The 16,559-nt window shown below is 44.4% G+C and overlaps 1 protein-coding gene across 4 annotated transcripts in view; it reads left to right on the top strand.

Annotated features, from left to right (window-relative positions):
* immp1l (inner mitochondrial membrane peptidase subunit 1) overlaps nt 1-16,559 on the top strand; it is a 70,041-nt gene that overhangs the window by 8,249 nt on the left and 45,233 nt on the right. The window lies entirely within an intron of this gene.

The following is a 16,559-nucleotide window of genomic DNA, read 5'->3' as shown; positions in this document are numbered from 1 at the left end:
TGGTGGAAGATAGTTGTCAAATATTTAGTTATAATGAATATATTATAATATTTTATTATTATTATTATCATCATCATCTCTGGAAAAAAACATCAACTCTGTAGATTAGCTTAGTAATACTGTACGAGAAAACTAATAGACTGATATTTTCTTATCTGCCAACCTAAACGATTGTGCCTCGACAACTGAGAAAGGCTTTTGCCCTTTAACAACATACCATCACCGCCCTGACATTCCTCAATTTTTTTCTCTGGTTAGTTTTCCGGTCATTGTTAACGAGAAAAGGGTATCAGACGTTGCTTGTATTTCATATTTTATATAGCAAGGTGCTAGCGCAGTCTGTAGAGCTGGCAAAAGTAGCATTTTGGCTAGGAGACCACTGTTGGTTGATACACTGCTGAAGCTCATTATTATGCTGATTCATAAGATGTTTTGCCATATTAGATGTATAACCTCCTTTACAACAAATCAACTTTTCACACACATTGTGGTTTGCATTCTCGTTTTTTCTCATAAAGTGAAGCCAAACTTTTGAGCGTTTCCAGCAGTCTGTTCTCAGCTAATGTTATAGAGACACGTATCACAACAAATCTACGTGATGTATTACATGAAGCACCGGTCCTGGCTGATAACCGACTTCTTACTGATGTTTTTTGCACAAATCACTGCACTCTATTAATGTGTTGGTAGGAACCAATAAGGGGATTTTTTTTTATGGATACCTTGGTTCTTGGTATTTTGGAGCCAGTTCTGAACAAGAACTGGGTTTCAATACACAACCCTTAGGTTTTTTACCAGACTCGACAGACCCATGTCAGTCAAAATGCTCCACTTTAAATGTATATGTGTGTGACCGGTGTGTTTCTGCGTTGTGTAAAAATTATCCGCCACATGCAATCTTTGTAGGCGATCTTCTTTTTATTCGATCAGCCACTCCTGTTAATACACAACAAGTGCATTGAACAATGCTGACAAACTCACTCCAGCACTCTCTCCCACGATATTAAAATGAAAAGGGGGCCGCGCGCGCAACGCGCATGCCTTGCTGCACATACCTGTTAATACACAACAAGTGCATTGAACAATGCTGACAAACTCACTCCAGCACTCTAAAAACATAATAGAAGAAAAGTGAGTGAAGCACAAATAACAGATTTGTAAAACATTTCCCCATCACCACCATAACTGAAATAAAATGGGTGGATAACAAATAGTGACATACCTCTCCCACGATATTAAAATGAAAAGGGGGGAGTTAAGATGGGTGGTCGCTATTTATACTTGGGGGGAAACACCACAAAAGAAGAAAACAGAAAGGGGAGGAGTCTGGATCCCACATATTCACAACTAGATAAACAGATAAACAAATACAGTACATTTTGTGTAATTATACAAGTGACAGATCAACCTGGTTACATTCACCCCCCAGAATTACACAAAATCACAAGACGCACAAAAACACTCAGCAATATTACATGAACCAGTAAGAAAACGGTGACATATGTCAGCAAAACGCTACCCAAATGAAGGGCTAGGAGACCTGAGGACCGCCTGGCGCCCGGCAAGGCCCCAGATACCCCATAGACACAAAGAGGTGCCATTTACACCTCAAAATGCATGTCACATACAATTACTGGGAAATCCTAGGAGGAGCTGTCCTCCAATAAAGTGGAAATAAAAACACATGAGAAAAAAAAACAAGCAAACAACTATCCATCAAACAGCAGGTGGAGAAAAGAGTATATATAATAATAATAATAATAATAATATATATATAAATAAAAATTCACACATTCATTAAAGGTGAGCGAACATTCTCAGTGTCAAATAGCGACTCTCTTTGAGTCATAGACTCTATCAAACGGCAAACAGGTCTGAGCACCCTACCAAAACGTGAGGTGAACCTACTACTCAAGTCGGTGCTGTGCTCGTCAGAAGGACGAATGAAGTGGAGAACAGGCAGGTGATCTACAGTAGCATCTGAATCAACTGGCCCTTCAGGGACAGAGGACCAGGACTCAGGACAGGAATCTGATTCCACAGTATAGCTCGACACAGCAGAAGGTTGCTGTTGAACCCATGATGCTGTGCGGTCATCATTACTGCACCAAGAGGGAGAAGCGGCTAGAGAAGATGCAGCAGTGGCTGCTCCAGTGTCCACAACAGTCACTTCAGTCTCACGTGCATCAGAGCCAGTTACATCACTAGCAAAATCACCAGCAGGGTGAAAGTCACAACCGTCTGTGTCTGTAGTGACAGGCAAGAAGCTCACATCAAGAAGTAGGTTGCGGTGCACCACACGTTCATTTCCCTCTCGGTCCCTGATCTTGTAAACGTGCAGATTAGGCTTTGAGGCTACCACCGTGTAAAGAACTGGCTCCCACTTATCAGAAAGCTTCCGTTTCCCCTTAACCCCTTTGTTAGCTACCAGTACTTGATCCCCAAGAGAGAGAGGAAGACCCTTGGTCTTTTTGTTATACTGGTCAGACTGCTGTTTCTGTTCTTTCATGCTGTTACGCTGCGCTAAAAGCATGGCAGAACGCAAATTATCCACCAGAGATGTAACATAGGCGTTATAATCACAGACGTCGCTATCATGAAGGACATTTTTAAACAGGAGGTCAACCGGTAACCTGGGAACCCTACCGAACATTAAATAGAATGGTGCAAATCCGGTGGTCTCATGGGCAGTGCAGTTGTATGCAAACGTCATCGACTGAATCATCTGCGGCCATTTCTGTTTAGATCCTGGAGGTAAAGACCGCAACATGTTACCGAGAGAACGGTTAAACCTCTCCGTTTGTCCATTGCCCATAGGGTGGTAAGGAGTCGTGTGAGATTTCTGAACACCACACAAATTAAGGAGCTCCGCGATTAGCTCGCTCTCAAAGTTTGCTCCCTGGTCAGAGTGAATGCGCTGAGGGAAACCGTAAACACAAAAAAATTCATCCCAAAGCTTCTTTGCAACGGTCCGTGCAGTTTGGTCTTGACATCGAAACGCATGTGCCAATTTAGTGAAATGATCAGAGATCACCAAAATATCTACAGATTTGTTGTTGCTGTCCTCAGCTGACCAAAAATCAATGCATACAAGTTCCAATGGAGCGCAGGTCTTAATACTCTCCAAAGGGGCTCTTGCTGCAGGCTCTAAAGTTTTACTGAGAACACATCTGTGACAGTTTCTTACATGGTCACGAATATCCCTCTCCATATCATACCAGAAGAAGCGCTGGCGAGCTAATGAGAGTGTGCGTGGTTGACCTTGGTGACCCGCGTTGTCATGAACACCAGACAGGACCAGCGATTTCAGGGAGTTAGGTACAACAAACTGGAACCTCTTGTGTTTAGTCATAGGGTTTCTCGTGACTCGGTAGAGTATGCCATCCAAAAATGTGAGTTTATCCCACTGTTTCAGAATCCTAAGGGTCTGCACACATTCACCACAACGCTCACGCCTTGAAGGTCGGCGTCGCCTCCCAACATAGAAGGCTACCCTGGAAACAACAGGATCTGACTCCTGATGGGAAAGGAGATCAGTCAAAGGCAACTCAGAGAAAACGTCCTGACTAGGTGGAGCCACTGATGACAGGTGATCAACCAGAGACGCAGCACGCTGTGAGGGACCTGCATCCCAGTCTCTAACAGAAGACATTAAGGCAGAGGTTTCACCTTCTGACATGGTGACTTCACCAGCATTCGAGTCAGGTGGATTTTTCAGGGATTGAGGTTGACAGGTTAAATGAAACGCACTCTGCACATTCTCATCTCCCACATCACAGACCTGATCAAGCAATGCAGAGTACGGTTCTGACAGGAGACGTTGGGACAGAGGCTTGACAAAAGGAACTCTACTCAGTGCGTCCGCAACCACATTGTGTCTGCCAGGGACGTATTTGATGTCAAAACAGTACGGGGCGAGTTTGGAAACCCACCGTTGCTCACAGGCGTCCAGTTTTGGCTTGGTCAAAATATAAGTTAAGGGGTTATTATCGGTCCACACAGTAAATTTGTGGCCCTTAAGCCAGTGGCTGAATTTTTCGCACACAGCCCATTTCAAGGCCAAAAATTCGAGCCTATGTGCTGGGTATTTTGTTTGGCTGTGACTGAGAGACTTGCTGGCGAAGGCAACAGGCCTGGCCTTGTCTCCACCAGGTGGAACCTGTGACAAAACAGCACCCAACCCCTGCAGCGAAGCATCAGTTGAAAGAATGAAAGGCCTCCCAAAATCAGGGTGAGCCAGGACCACACAGTTCAAAAGCGCAGACTTAAGCTCCTCAAATGCTCTTTCGCACTCCGGAGTCCAGTCATGAGGACACAACACCCGATATGTACCAGCCTTACCGCCTCCATATCCTTTAATTCTCCTCTTCTGACCCGCTGTCAGTGCATACAGTGGTTTGGCAATCTGAGAACACCCCGGGATAAAGTGCTGGTAAAACAACACCATGCCAAGGAAGGATCGCACTTTCCGCTGTGACGGGGTGCAGCCATCTGAATCCATGAGATCTTCCTTCCGGAAGTTGGAAATGACCTCAATTTTCCCTTGATCAACAGAGACTCCACTCGCATCCACCACATGACCCAAAAACTGCACCGACCGTCTGAGGAAGTGACATTTTTTCTGCGCCAATTTTAAATTATTGGCTCTCAAACGGCGGAAAACTATTTCCAGCCTTTCCAGGGCCTCCCCTTCGGAGGGTGCAAACACCAACAAGTCATCAAGGTAGCATAGCAGACTGGAAAAATTTAGATCACCAAAGATGCTGAGCATCATTCTCATAAATGACGCCGGGCTGTTACACAAACCTTGTGGGAGACGGTTATATTCGTACAGACCCAAAGGCGTGGTGAAAGCTGTGTAATGCCTGTCAGATCTATGAAGGGGGATGTTGTAAAACCCCGACGTTAAATCCATAGAACAAAAGAATGCATTACCACCAAGTGATGCCAAGCAGTCAGCTTGATGTGGCAGAGGGTGGGCATCCTTAACTGTTTTTGCATTAAGCCGGCGGAAGTCTGTGCATATCCTCATGTCACCAGACTTCTTCCACACCATGACTAGAGGCGAAGCATATTCACTGATGGACTTACTGATAATGCCCTTCATCTCCATGTCACTCAACACTTCCCTCAAGTGTTCATAATGTGCTGGGGGCACACGGCGGTACGGTAGCCGGAAGGGTTGTTCATCAGTGAGATGAATGCGGTGCACAAAGTCTTTCGCTTCACCACAGTCCAGCTTGCCTCTGGAGAATATGTCCTGATAAGACAGTACTAGGTCAGCTAGTCTCTTCCGCCACTCATCTGATACCTCACAACCCCTGATGTCAATATCAGGTAGCCCACAGTCCTCAAGTTGTCGCACATAATCAGACAAAGAGCGCGATGGTTCAAGTGGCGTCTCTGACTGAACACAACGAGTTTCACATAGGCCCTGAAAAAGAGGCAAGTCCTCCAATGCAGTACATGCAAAGACGTCAGCAATTTTTGTATTGCGTTTCAACAACACAGGCACATGCGTGGGATTTAAGATTTTCACTGGGATCCACCGGTCTCCCCACATAGGTGTCACAACCCGCCCAACCAATATGTTCCTCGGAGAGGAATGGGTGGAAGAGGGTTCAACGATAACCGTGCTGCCCGGGGACATAGGGGACGAGGGTGGCAGCTTGCCCCACACTATGTGTTCGTGATGAGGCAGCAGGGTGACTGCTTGCCTCAATTTCACTGTGCCAATCTTGTCTGGGTCATCTGAACCCTGCCATTGGGAAACACAGCTCAGGAGCTGGAGGAACTGTTCACACTCTGGGTCCGTACTCTTAGAGGACACTAACTGCCAGTATTTCGGATCAGATTTCATCATTTGGATAATAGGGCGGAGTACATTACTGCCCACAATCAACTCATCCCGCTGCCCTGATACTAGAAATGTTGGCACTGTAAATTTACCACCACAGACTTCAATATCCAACTCATAGATACAATCCGGTTGCGTAAGGAGGCCACCACAGCCAACAAACACTACTCTCTCTGGGACAGGCTGAGGATTCAACACTATACCAGCGGCCCTTATTTTGTTCAGCGCTTCAGTACTCATAGTGCACGACATGCTCCCAGAATCAAGCATCCCTCTCAGATTTACCTGACCATTTACTAAAACCGGAGTATAGAACAATTCACTAGCTCCCCCAAGTTTCTGCGAGCCCTCAAAAATGACTTTATCATTAGGAAAGCTTTCACAACAGTTCATATATATAGAAAATGGGTCCAGCACTTCAGTGAGGGTGTCCCTAATGCCGTCCATGTTTACCCTCTCATCACATGGGCTAGCTAGTTTAAATCAGCATCAGATGGGAGAGGCACGGGTCTGGGTGACTGCTGAGCCACTAACGGGCAATCGCGTTTCATGTGGCCAGATTTGAAACAGGTAAGACACAACCTAAACAACTTGCAGTGTGCGTGTGTTGTGTGCTCTGCTGATTTACAGACTCTGCATGCAGCTTGCTGCCAGTCTCGCCGGCCCTGAGATCGGTCAAACCGCTCACGAGCACGCGGGTTGCTGCCAACAGATGAAGTGCACAAAGACAAAACTCTGTCAAATACACCCACCAATTGCTGAGTAGCATGCTCGGCCGCAGACGGTGCTGGAGTAGCACATGACGTTTGCATAACGGGAGTGCCGGGCGAAAGATGGCTCTGCTGACCTACTACAGGCTGAACCTGACCCTGATCACTAACAGGACCGGATGGGGAATTGAAATGATTCACTGGCCCACCAACCGCTACAGGGGAGTCACGTGTGTATTGGCAAGTGGGGTTAATTTGAGTCTGGGCAGGGCAGACCATGCTCATAGTTTGCTGGGACTGAACCATCAAACCTCTAGTCTGTCCAACATGGTTGTCCAGACGTCTCTGTACCTCGGCCGCAGTCCATTCCTCTGGTGGCTTTAGTTGAAATGTTAGAAAGAGGTTGGGATCAGGACAGTGAGTGACGAACATCATGGCAACCTCAGCACCAGCATCCTCAACTAGTTTACCCCTCCTGCGGAGACACTCGTTAGCTGCATCAATAGATTTGTTCAAGCGGATCCAGTAATCCATAGCACATTCACCGGGCTGTGGCAAAGTGTTATAAAAATCCTTCATGGGTAGACTAGAGTAGGCCAGTTTGCTAAAGTTGCGCCTGAGGATATCAAACACTGCAGCCGGTAGGTCAGCATCACCTAGCTCCGGTCGGCAACGAAGAGATACTTTCACTACGTCTCTAGCCTTGCCTGACAATCTGGACATAGTCAGATCAAACCTCTCTGCATGTGTCTCACAATTGGACCTAGATAAGTAGCACTTCATCATATCCTCCCATTCTTGGATACAGAATGCATCTGTACCATCTCCCCTAAAGTATGGCGGTGCTTTAGTTTCTGATTGGACCACAATCTTCAACTGGGATGGATCAGAAGGGCCTGATTGGCTGCTCGCAGTCCTCTGTGTGGGAGGGCTAGGGAGGCCAATGGCGGCAAGACTCGCAGCCACATTCTCGCCAATTTCCTTAGCTAGATCTGCGATCATACTGCTAAACGCCTCAGTCGAAATAACCTGGGTGGGCCGAGTCCGTGTATTAACAATAGGGGTGGAACTAGCCACTGGGTCCGACGTCGGTATATCCGGATGGTGAATATCGTGTTCATATTCGCTATCGGCTACTGGTCTGCCCCTACCAAAAGAAAATAATTTCCTACCCCTTCCCAAACCAAGTGCATCCGAAGGCTCCTTAAAATTCTGTTCAGCCATAGTAACGGCAGTCGTTTTTTTTTTTTTTTTTTTTTAACAGCAAGCGAAACGGGCTAACTCAAAATGGCGCTAAAGGGAGTGAAGCTAGAGTACTGTACAGTCGCGAGGGAGAGAAGGAGAAAGAGAAAAAAAAACAAACTTCCCGCTCAAATATAGCATGCGACACACGAAGGAAAAATTTTTTTATAAAAATCCAAATCAAACATAAAACTTTCGTCGGACCAACGACCATCACTATAACATATACCGGGACATATACATTCAAAAATAACGGATAATCACTCGCTTGCGATATCAGCAACAAACCGCGCGATCGCTAACTTTGAGAAAAGAAAAGAGAAAGAAAAATAAAACCTGATGAATGCAACACTGTCCAAAGGCACGTCTAGCAGCAGCTAGAGCAGCAGGGAAGATCCAGAAGTGCGGCCCGCGATGACAGGTGGGGTGCAGCAGTCCGCGCCAACCGATGAACGCAGGTCTGCGAAGTGGAGGGTCGAACGGCACCAAGTGTGACCGGTGTGTTTCTGCGTTGTGTAAAAATTATCCGCCACATGCAATCTTTGTAGGCGATCTTCTTTTTATTCGATCAGCCACTCCTGTTAATACACAACAAGTGCATTGAACAATGCTGACAAACTCACTCCAGCACTCTCTCCCACGATATTAAAATGAAAAGGGGGCCGCGCGCGCAACGCGCATGCCTTGCTGCACATACCTGTTAATACACAACAAGTGCATTGAACAATGCTGACAAACTCACTCCAGCACTCTAAAAACATAATAGAAGAAAAGTGAGTGAAGCACAAATAACAGATTTGTAAAACATTTCCCCATCACCACCATAACTGAAATAAAATGGGTGGATAACAAATAGTGACATACCTCTCCCACGATATTAAAATGAAAAGGGGGGAGTTAAGATGGGTGGTCGCTATTTATACTTGGGGGGAAACACCACAAAAGAAGAAAACAGAAAGGGGAGGAGTCTGGATCCCACATATTCACAACTAGATAAACAGATAAACAAATACAGTACATTTTGTGTAATTATACAAGTGACAGAGATCAACCTGGTTACATGTGCATAATCAGTTTTTATCAAAATCAGGAATATCATGTAAGAATTTTGGGGTGAACTTGAGATTTATTTATTTTCTACTTGGTTAGCAATGCTTTTCTGCCATGCTATTCTGCTATGGATGCCACGTATTGCCTAGTTGGTTTGTTTGTATTTTTATAGTCATGCACAGTAACCTTAGCTGAGGCTGGCATTGTCAGTAGTTCTTTAGTTGTTGTTGGGTCTTTCTCACTTCCTGGATTATTTTATGCCATCCTTTCAGTAAAGTTTTGGGAGGACATCCAATTCTGGAGCCCTAGAATGAGACTATGTAACCTCTTTCAGATTGCTAGACATCCATAGATTCTGAGGTCATCACGTGTCATCTCTGGGGGCTTATGTGTGTGACTGGACAACCTGTGTGCAAGTGCACTATGATTTAATTGCCCAAGTTAGTATTTTTATTGGACTATCTTAAATCAAATTCTATCCATCCATTAACATATGCTTATCTGGGTCCAGGTTGTGGGGGCAGTTGCCTAAGTAAGTAGGCCCAGGTTTCCCTCTTCCCTGCCACAATCTTCCAGGTATCCGGAAGTAATTCTCACTGTGATATTTAGTTTGCTCAGGAACTCTGAACTGGACCCCTGTCGGACATTATGTCTTCAGGCAGACCAAACTGTCGAAAGAGGAACAACGGAAAAGCAGACTTTTCAGGCTGGACATCATCAAGCAGAGGCACTGGATTTAATCCAGAGTGACTGAATATGCCTCTGTGGATTATTGTTATTATTTATTGCTACACACACACACAAACTGTTTAAGGGTTTTCGTCCTCACATTTAAGGTTCTAAAGCCTGTTCCTCAGGGATCAATTGTAAGGCTTCACTATTCCTTGTCACTAAGTGCAATTTGTTCAATTGCAATTCTTTTGCAAAAGTGCATTTCTTATGCTCATGACACTTGTATTGTGTAATTTACAAAATAGTTTTAACAAATTTTACACTATAAATTTTTAATGTTTAAACATTGGCAGAACTAAAGTAATATAGGGAAAATGATTGAAAGTTTATAACCTGCAGCCATTTAATGATTATTTACATTTAATACTGGTATTGTGTTTTTGAAAAAAACATCATAAAAAAAGTTTAATAAAATATTTGTCAGTAAGGCTTAATACAACACAAAATATGATCTTCAAAACACTACCATGGGACATTACATATTTTTTCTAAAAAATAATATGCCGGAAATGTAGGATATTGCATTTGGGCTAATTATTTTTTATGATAAGACCTGAAAATAACAACACAATGCTAATATTCTCTGTTAATAATAATACCAATGCTAATAATGGTGTGTTCTCTGTTAAACAGCTTCCATGTGTGCCAACTCTGCACTGGTACGCCAAATAAATATCTAAATAGGAATAAGGAAAGGAATAATTTCTGCCATTTGTTCCCTGGCATGTTATGTGACAGGGTACCCGCGGGTTCTTAAAATGTCTTAAATTTAGTTTTCCATATTCAAGGCCTAAAAATGTCTTAAAATGTCTGGAATTTTATGATGGGGTGACATTAATTATTATAGTGTGTGTTGTTCTGGCGCGATGTGAACTTTGCCGAATCTAGCGCTAATGCAGAAAATAATCGCTCCAGGGTCCTAGTGCTAGATTCTAGCGTTGGAGTATACGGCCTCAACAATGTCAACAATTCTCGTTTGGGCCCCCCCCCCCCCCCCCACCCCCCCCCCCCACCCCCCCCCCCCCCCCCCCCCCCCCCCCCCCCCCCCCCCCCCCCCCCCCCCCCCCCCCCCCCGGGTCACCCGGTCAACGATGTGTGGAGCACACTTGCATCCCCTGTATTAGTATTATTTTTTTTCTTGTGAGAGGTATTAAAAAGGTCTTAAAAGTCATTGAATTTGAGATTTAAAATGTGCAGATGCCCTGTGTGAGCAATTGTCACCTCTATTTTATTGTGACAGGTAAGGAGTACAAAAATAAAAAGAAGTGATCTTGCCAGTCTCAGGGAAAGGGATTTTACATTTTACATTGTTATGGCATTTGGCAGACGCCCTTATCCAGAGCGTCTTACATTTTTATCTCATTTTTTATACAAAGTGAGCAATTGAGGGTTAAGGGCCTTGCTCAGGGGCACCTCAGTCATGGCCTCAGGTCTGGGAATCGAAACCCACGACCCTCAGTCACAAGACCAGTTCCCTAACCGCCAGGGCACGACTGCACTTAGGATACACACACACACTGATTTAATGGATAAAGTGCAGAAAACACAAAACCTGTGACATAATCCCAATTAAGGATACAATAATCAGCAGTCAACTGTACAAAGACTTGACATATATAGATGGACAAACGACCCTCATGTGTCTGGCATCTAAGGGCCTAGCACCTGAGGAATGAACACAATGCAACAAACAACATGACAACATGAAAAACAACCCCTGGCAAGCTCGGAGGATGGTTTCATTTGTTGAACAAAAGCAGATTACAGACATGACACAAAACTTCTAATTTTCTTTCTGGCTTTAAGAAACACTAAAATAAATCAAGAAAAAAAATTGTGGCAGTCAGTAACTAGTTACTTTTTTTTTTGACCAAGCAGAGGGAAAAAATTATGGACTCACTCAATTCTGAGGAAAGGATTATGAAATCATGAATAACAAACAAAAAAAAAGAACACTCCAACATGTCACTAGTATTTTGTTGCACCACCTCTGGCTTGTAAAAACGGCTTGCAGTCTCTGAGGCATGACTTAATGAGTGACAAATAGTACTGTTCATCTGATTGCTGTTGCCAGATCAGCTTTGCAGGTTGGAGTGTTGTCATGGACCATTTTCTTCAACTTCCACCATCCATCCATTCTCATCCGTTTATCCTAGAGTCTGAGTTTAGGTCACTGGGGCAGTAGCCTAGGCAAAGAGGCCCAGGTTTCCCTCTCCCCAGCCACCTCTTCTAGCTCCTCTGGCAGGATACCGAGGCGTTCCCAAGACAGCCGAATCACTCTTCCATACGTCTCCACTCTCTCCTCTTCAGATAGAAAGGCAGGACCTTGAATCATGAGACCAGGGCAGAGGCTGTCAAGAGTGTTTCTCTCCTGCTCGCTGGTATATCTTCTTTTGAGCTCTCCATTAATTGCCTGCTTTATCTCCTGGACAATAGTTGATTCTCCAACACTTTCTTTAGTGTTCTGGATGAGTTGGGCTTCCATAGTTGCAATCAAACAGATGGTGCTGCTCTCCTCTGACAATAGAGTAGTTGCATCTTTCATTGGCTTTAGGGCTTTAACAAAATCTCTGCATTCGAGATGTCTGCTTCACTGAGAGTGCAGATTTCAGACTCTCCTCTCCTCACTTGAGGAGACCGTAAATCAGCATAGGACTGCAGGCTGCGCTCCAAAAACCTTTCAACCATCTCGTATGCACTGTTCCACCTGGTACTAACGTCTGTTTTCAGCTTATGTCTTGGTAGTCCAAGTAGCTTCTGTTTTTCTTCAAGCTGGTGTTTTGCAACAGAGCTGCGGTGGAAAAAAGTAGTAATGCGTCTTATCCTCCCTAGTATCCTAGACACAGTGGGCATCTTGAGTGCTCGATGAGTTGCCAGGTTTAGTGTGTGGGCATAACATTTCACATGTAAGAATTTCCCTACTTCAGCAGCAACAACCATGTTGGGTGCATTATCAATCACTAAAACAAATTTTTTCTTAGTGATTTGCTAGTCTTCTGCTGTAACAGCTCGGCAATATTTGCACCTGTATGGCTCTCGAAGTATAGGGAAGGACAGAAGGAGTTACATTGTGTGTTTGTTGACTTAGAGAAAGCTTATGATAGAGTACCGAGACAGGAGCTGTGGTATTGTATGAGGAAGTCAGGAGTAGCAGAAAAGTATGGAGGGTGGTACAGGATATGTATGAGAACAGTGTGACAGCAGTGAGATGTGCGGTAGGAATGACCGATGGGTTTAATGTGGGGTAGGACTACATCAGGGATCAGCCCTGAGTCCCTTCCTGTTCGCATTTGTCCATGGACAGACTGACGGACGAGGTTAGGCAGGAGTCCCCTTGGACTATGATGTTTGCTGATGACATTGTGATCTGTAGTGAGAGTAGGGAGCAGGTGGAGGTGAGCTTGGAAAGATTGAAGACATGCTTTGGAGAGCAGGGGAATGAAAGTGAGCAGGAGTAAAACAGAGTACATGTGTATGAGTGAGAGGGCAGACGGTGGACAGGTCCAGTTACAAGGAGTTGATTTGGTGAAGGTTGACGAGTTTACGTACTTGGGGTCGAGGGTACAGAGTAATGGAGGAAGTGAAAGAGAGGTAAAGAAGAGAGTGCAGGCAGGGTGGTGTGAATGGCATAAATGTCTGGGGTGATCTGTGATAGAAGGGTGTTGGCTAGAATGAAAGGAAAGATCTATAGGACAGTAGTGAGACCTGCTATATTGTATGGACTGGAGACAGTGGCACTGACAAAGAGACAGGTGAGGGAGATGGAGGGTGTCTGAGATGAAGATGTTGAGATTCATTTGGAGTGACAAGGAGGATAGATCAGAAATGAGTTTATTAGAGGATCAGCACATGTAGCTGTTTTGGAGGTAAAGTTAGAGAAGCGAGATTGAGTTGGTTTGGACATGTACAGAGGAGGGAGGAGAGGTATATTGGTAGGAGGGTCTTGAGGATGGAACTTCCAGGCAAGAGGAGGAAAGGTAGACCTAAGAGGGAGGTTTATGGATGCAGTGGTAGAGGATATGAGATTGGCTGGTGTGTCAGTGGAGGACACTCAGGACCAGGGCCAGATGGAGGAGTTTGATCCGCTGTGGCGATCCCTAAATGGGAATTGCCGAAAGAAGAAGGAAGATGGCTTTCGTTCACTGCTCTTGTTTGGAGCACATGTGACTGTAGTTGCCACTCATCGCTGATAAAATGGCCAGTTACAGTGACATACGAACGTGGCAATGGAAGTCCACGCATCACAAGTTAGAGCGATTAGTACCTGGTTTGTTGAGTGACTCTGTGACTTCAAGCTTTGGTCATGTTGTAAAGTGTGGGGATTGCTGTATCACTTAAATATCTCCTAGATGGGACGCTGTATCTCGGCTCCAATGTGTGCAGCAGGGCGTGAAAGCCCTGGTTCTCAACGACTGAATTTGGATGCAAATCCTTCACTATGAAAGTTGAGATTGAGTTAGTAATTCGCTTCGCCCTTTCGAGTTGGGTAGAAGTTTTAATAATGGCTTGCTCGATGGTACACTGTTTGGCAGCTGCAACAGATGTTGTTTTTCAGCCTCCTCTGGGTGGAAACGGTGTAACATGGTTCCTCATGTTTGTCGTGTTTCCAAAATATTTGAGCTTTGTTTGACACAACTTGCATATGGTGTAGCTCGTCAATGGATGTTTTCCCTTCGACTTCATAGAAGTCGAAGTGCTTCCACACACTAGCTTTGAGTGCAGAGGGTGTCGCTCTTCCATCTTGCGTCTTTGTTGTGTGCGCAACACAGACTGTCCGGTGCAACACAGACTGTCCGGGTGCAAACACCTCCGCTTTTCTGAGTTCCGCTCATTACGTTCCGCTCATTACGTTCTCAGTATATAGGCTAACGTCTAGACAATCAATTGTTGTCATTTGTGAATCGATTCTGAATCGTCCACGTTGCGCATCGAGATGCATCTAAGAATCGAAAATTTCCCGCACTCTCGGAAATATTGATGAGACAAAAAGCATGGACCAGCTTCTTTGCATCAGCTAACGAAAGTAAATTTCTCAGCTTAGTGATATTACTTAAATAGAAAAAGGCGCCTTAGTGACGTTGCTTATATGTGTGTCAAATGAAAGATCCAAATCAATAGTGACACCTAAGCTTTTTGAGGTAGATTTAGGTGTTACTGAAAAGCCATCTAGGGTAAGAGGAATAGTGGCCCAATTGCTTCTAACAGCTTTGGGTCCAAGAATCAACACCTCAGTTTTATCTGAATTTTAGTAGAAGAATATTAGATGCCATCCAGTTTTTTATGTCCTGGACATAGTTCTAAATTTTTCAGAGCAGTTTTGATATCATCCAGATTAGAAGATGTATACAACAGAGTATCATATGCGTAACAATGGAAGCTAATATCATGCCTTATGAATGATTGTGCCCAGCGGTAGCATATACAATGAGAATAATATGGAGCCCAATACAGATCCTTGTGGGGACACCATATTTTACCTTTGTACGTTCTGAACATTAGTTATTTTACAAGTACAAATTGATAACAATCTATCAAGTAAGATCTGAACCAGGAGGAGTGTTTGATCTCTTATGGCAATGAGTGTCTCCAGCCTATTTAGTAGAATGTTGTGATCAATGGTGTCAAAAGCAGCACTAACAGTATAAGAAAATAAAAGTGCCTTAATATCAGAGGATATTAAGAGATCGTTTACTACTTTAGTCAGTGCAGTTTCAGTGCCGTGATGGGGGTCTAAATCCAGACTGAAATAATTCTAGGACAGACAGTTCTGTCTGTAAAAAAGAAGAGAGTTGCGAAGAAACTACTTTCTCTAGAATTTTGGAAATGAACAACGATTATAGTTGGACAGTTCCTGGGGATTAAGACCAGGTTTTTGAATTAGCGGCTTGATGACTGCAAGTTTACATGTCTTGGGAATGTAGCCTAGGCTCAGAGAATAGTTAATTATAGTAAACAAAGGTTCTACATTGCTGTGTAGGAATTCTTTCAGTAGATAGGTTAGTACGGCATCTAGTATGTGGAGGGCTTGGCAGATTTTGCCAAAGAAATAAGGTCCTCATGACCAATTTGGGAAAAGGACTCCAAAAGAGCATCAGAGCTGACCAGACATTTTAAATTGTATCAGTTATCATTAAAGAATTTCATAAAATTGTTACTGCTGCACGCTAGTGGGATTAGTGATTCGATTTGTTCATGACTCCTAGTTAGGCTAGAAACAGTTTTAAATAGGAATCTTGGATTGTTTTTAAGTTTTTTCTATTAAAGCCAATAAGTATGAGGATTTTGCCATATGGAGGGCATGCTTATAATAATCTATATGCTTCTAACTTAGAAATTCGCCATTTACGCTCCAGGATTTGCGCCGCTCGTTTGAGACTACACGTGTGCTTGTAGCCAAGGTGCTATTCTTCTCTCACTGACTCAATTGGTGGCGCAACCTTGTTTATAGCTGTACGAAGAGAAGTGTCGACATACTCGGTAATACGCTCTAGCCCTTCCAGAGCTACAGGTGGATCGTTGTTTGTCAGATCTGGTTAAGTATGAATGAGTGCAGGTATGATACTAGATCAGGGGTGGCCAACCTGTCATAGACAAAGAGCCACATTATACATGGGCGAGTGTAGATTGTTGAGCGGGGGGAGGGGGGGGGGGGGGTGGTGGCGTGTGTCAATTTTGCAGTGTGTCGCCCCGTTTGTGCAGGTGAGCCCGCGGACCGGCTAGGGAGCCACGAGGGGGTTGGCGTCAAGTGTAATTTGTTGAGGGGGGGGGGGGGGGGGGGGGGGTGTAAATTATTAGCTGTGAAGACAGTCAAATGCGTGTTTTCCACTACGTCGGTTTAAAAATTATTAGCGGCTCGCTAGGCTTGTAAACAAAGCGCTCATCATGAAAATTTTGCAGTGTGTCGCCCCGTTTGTGCAGGTGAGCCCGCGGACCGGCTAGGGAGCCACATGAAACCAGGCAAAGAGCCG

Source organism: Brachyhypopomus gauderio, chromosome 12 (genome assembly GCF_052324685.1).
Source record: "Brachyhypopomus gauderio isolate BG-103 chromosome 12, BGAUD_0.2, whole genome shotgun sequence".
Lineage (NCBI taxonomy): Eukaryota > Metazoa > Chordata > Actinopteri > Gymnotiformes > Hypopomidae > Brachyhypopomus > Brachyhypopomus gauderio.
Note: the sequence above shows the minus strand (reverse complement) of the source record. Positions and strands in the feature narration are given on the sequence as shown.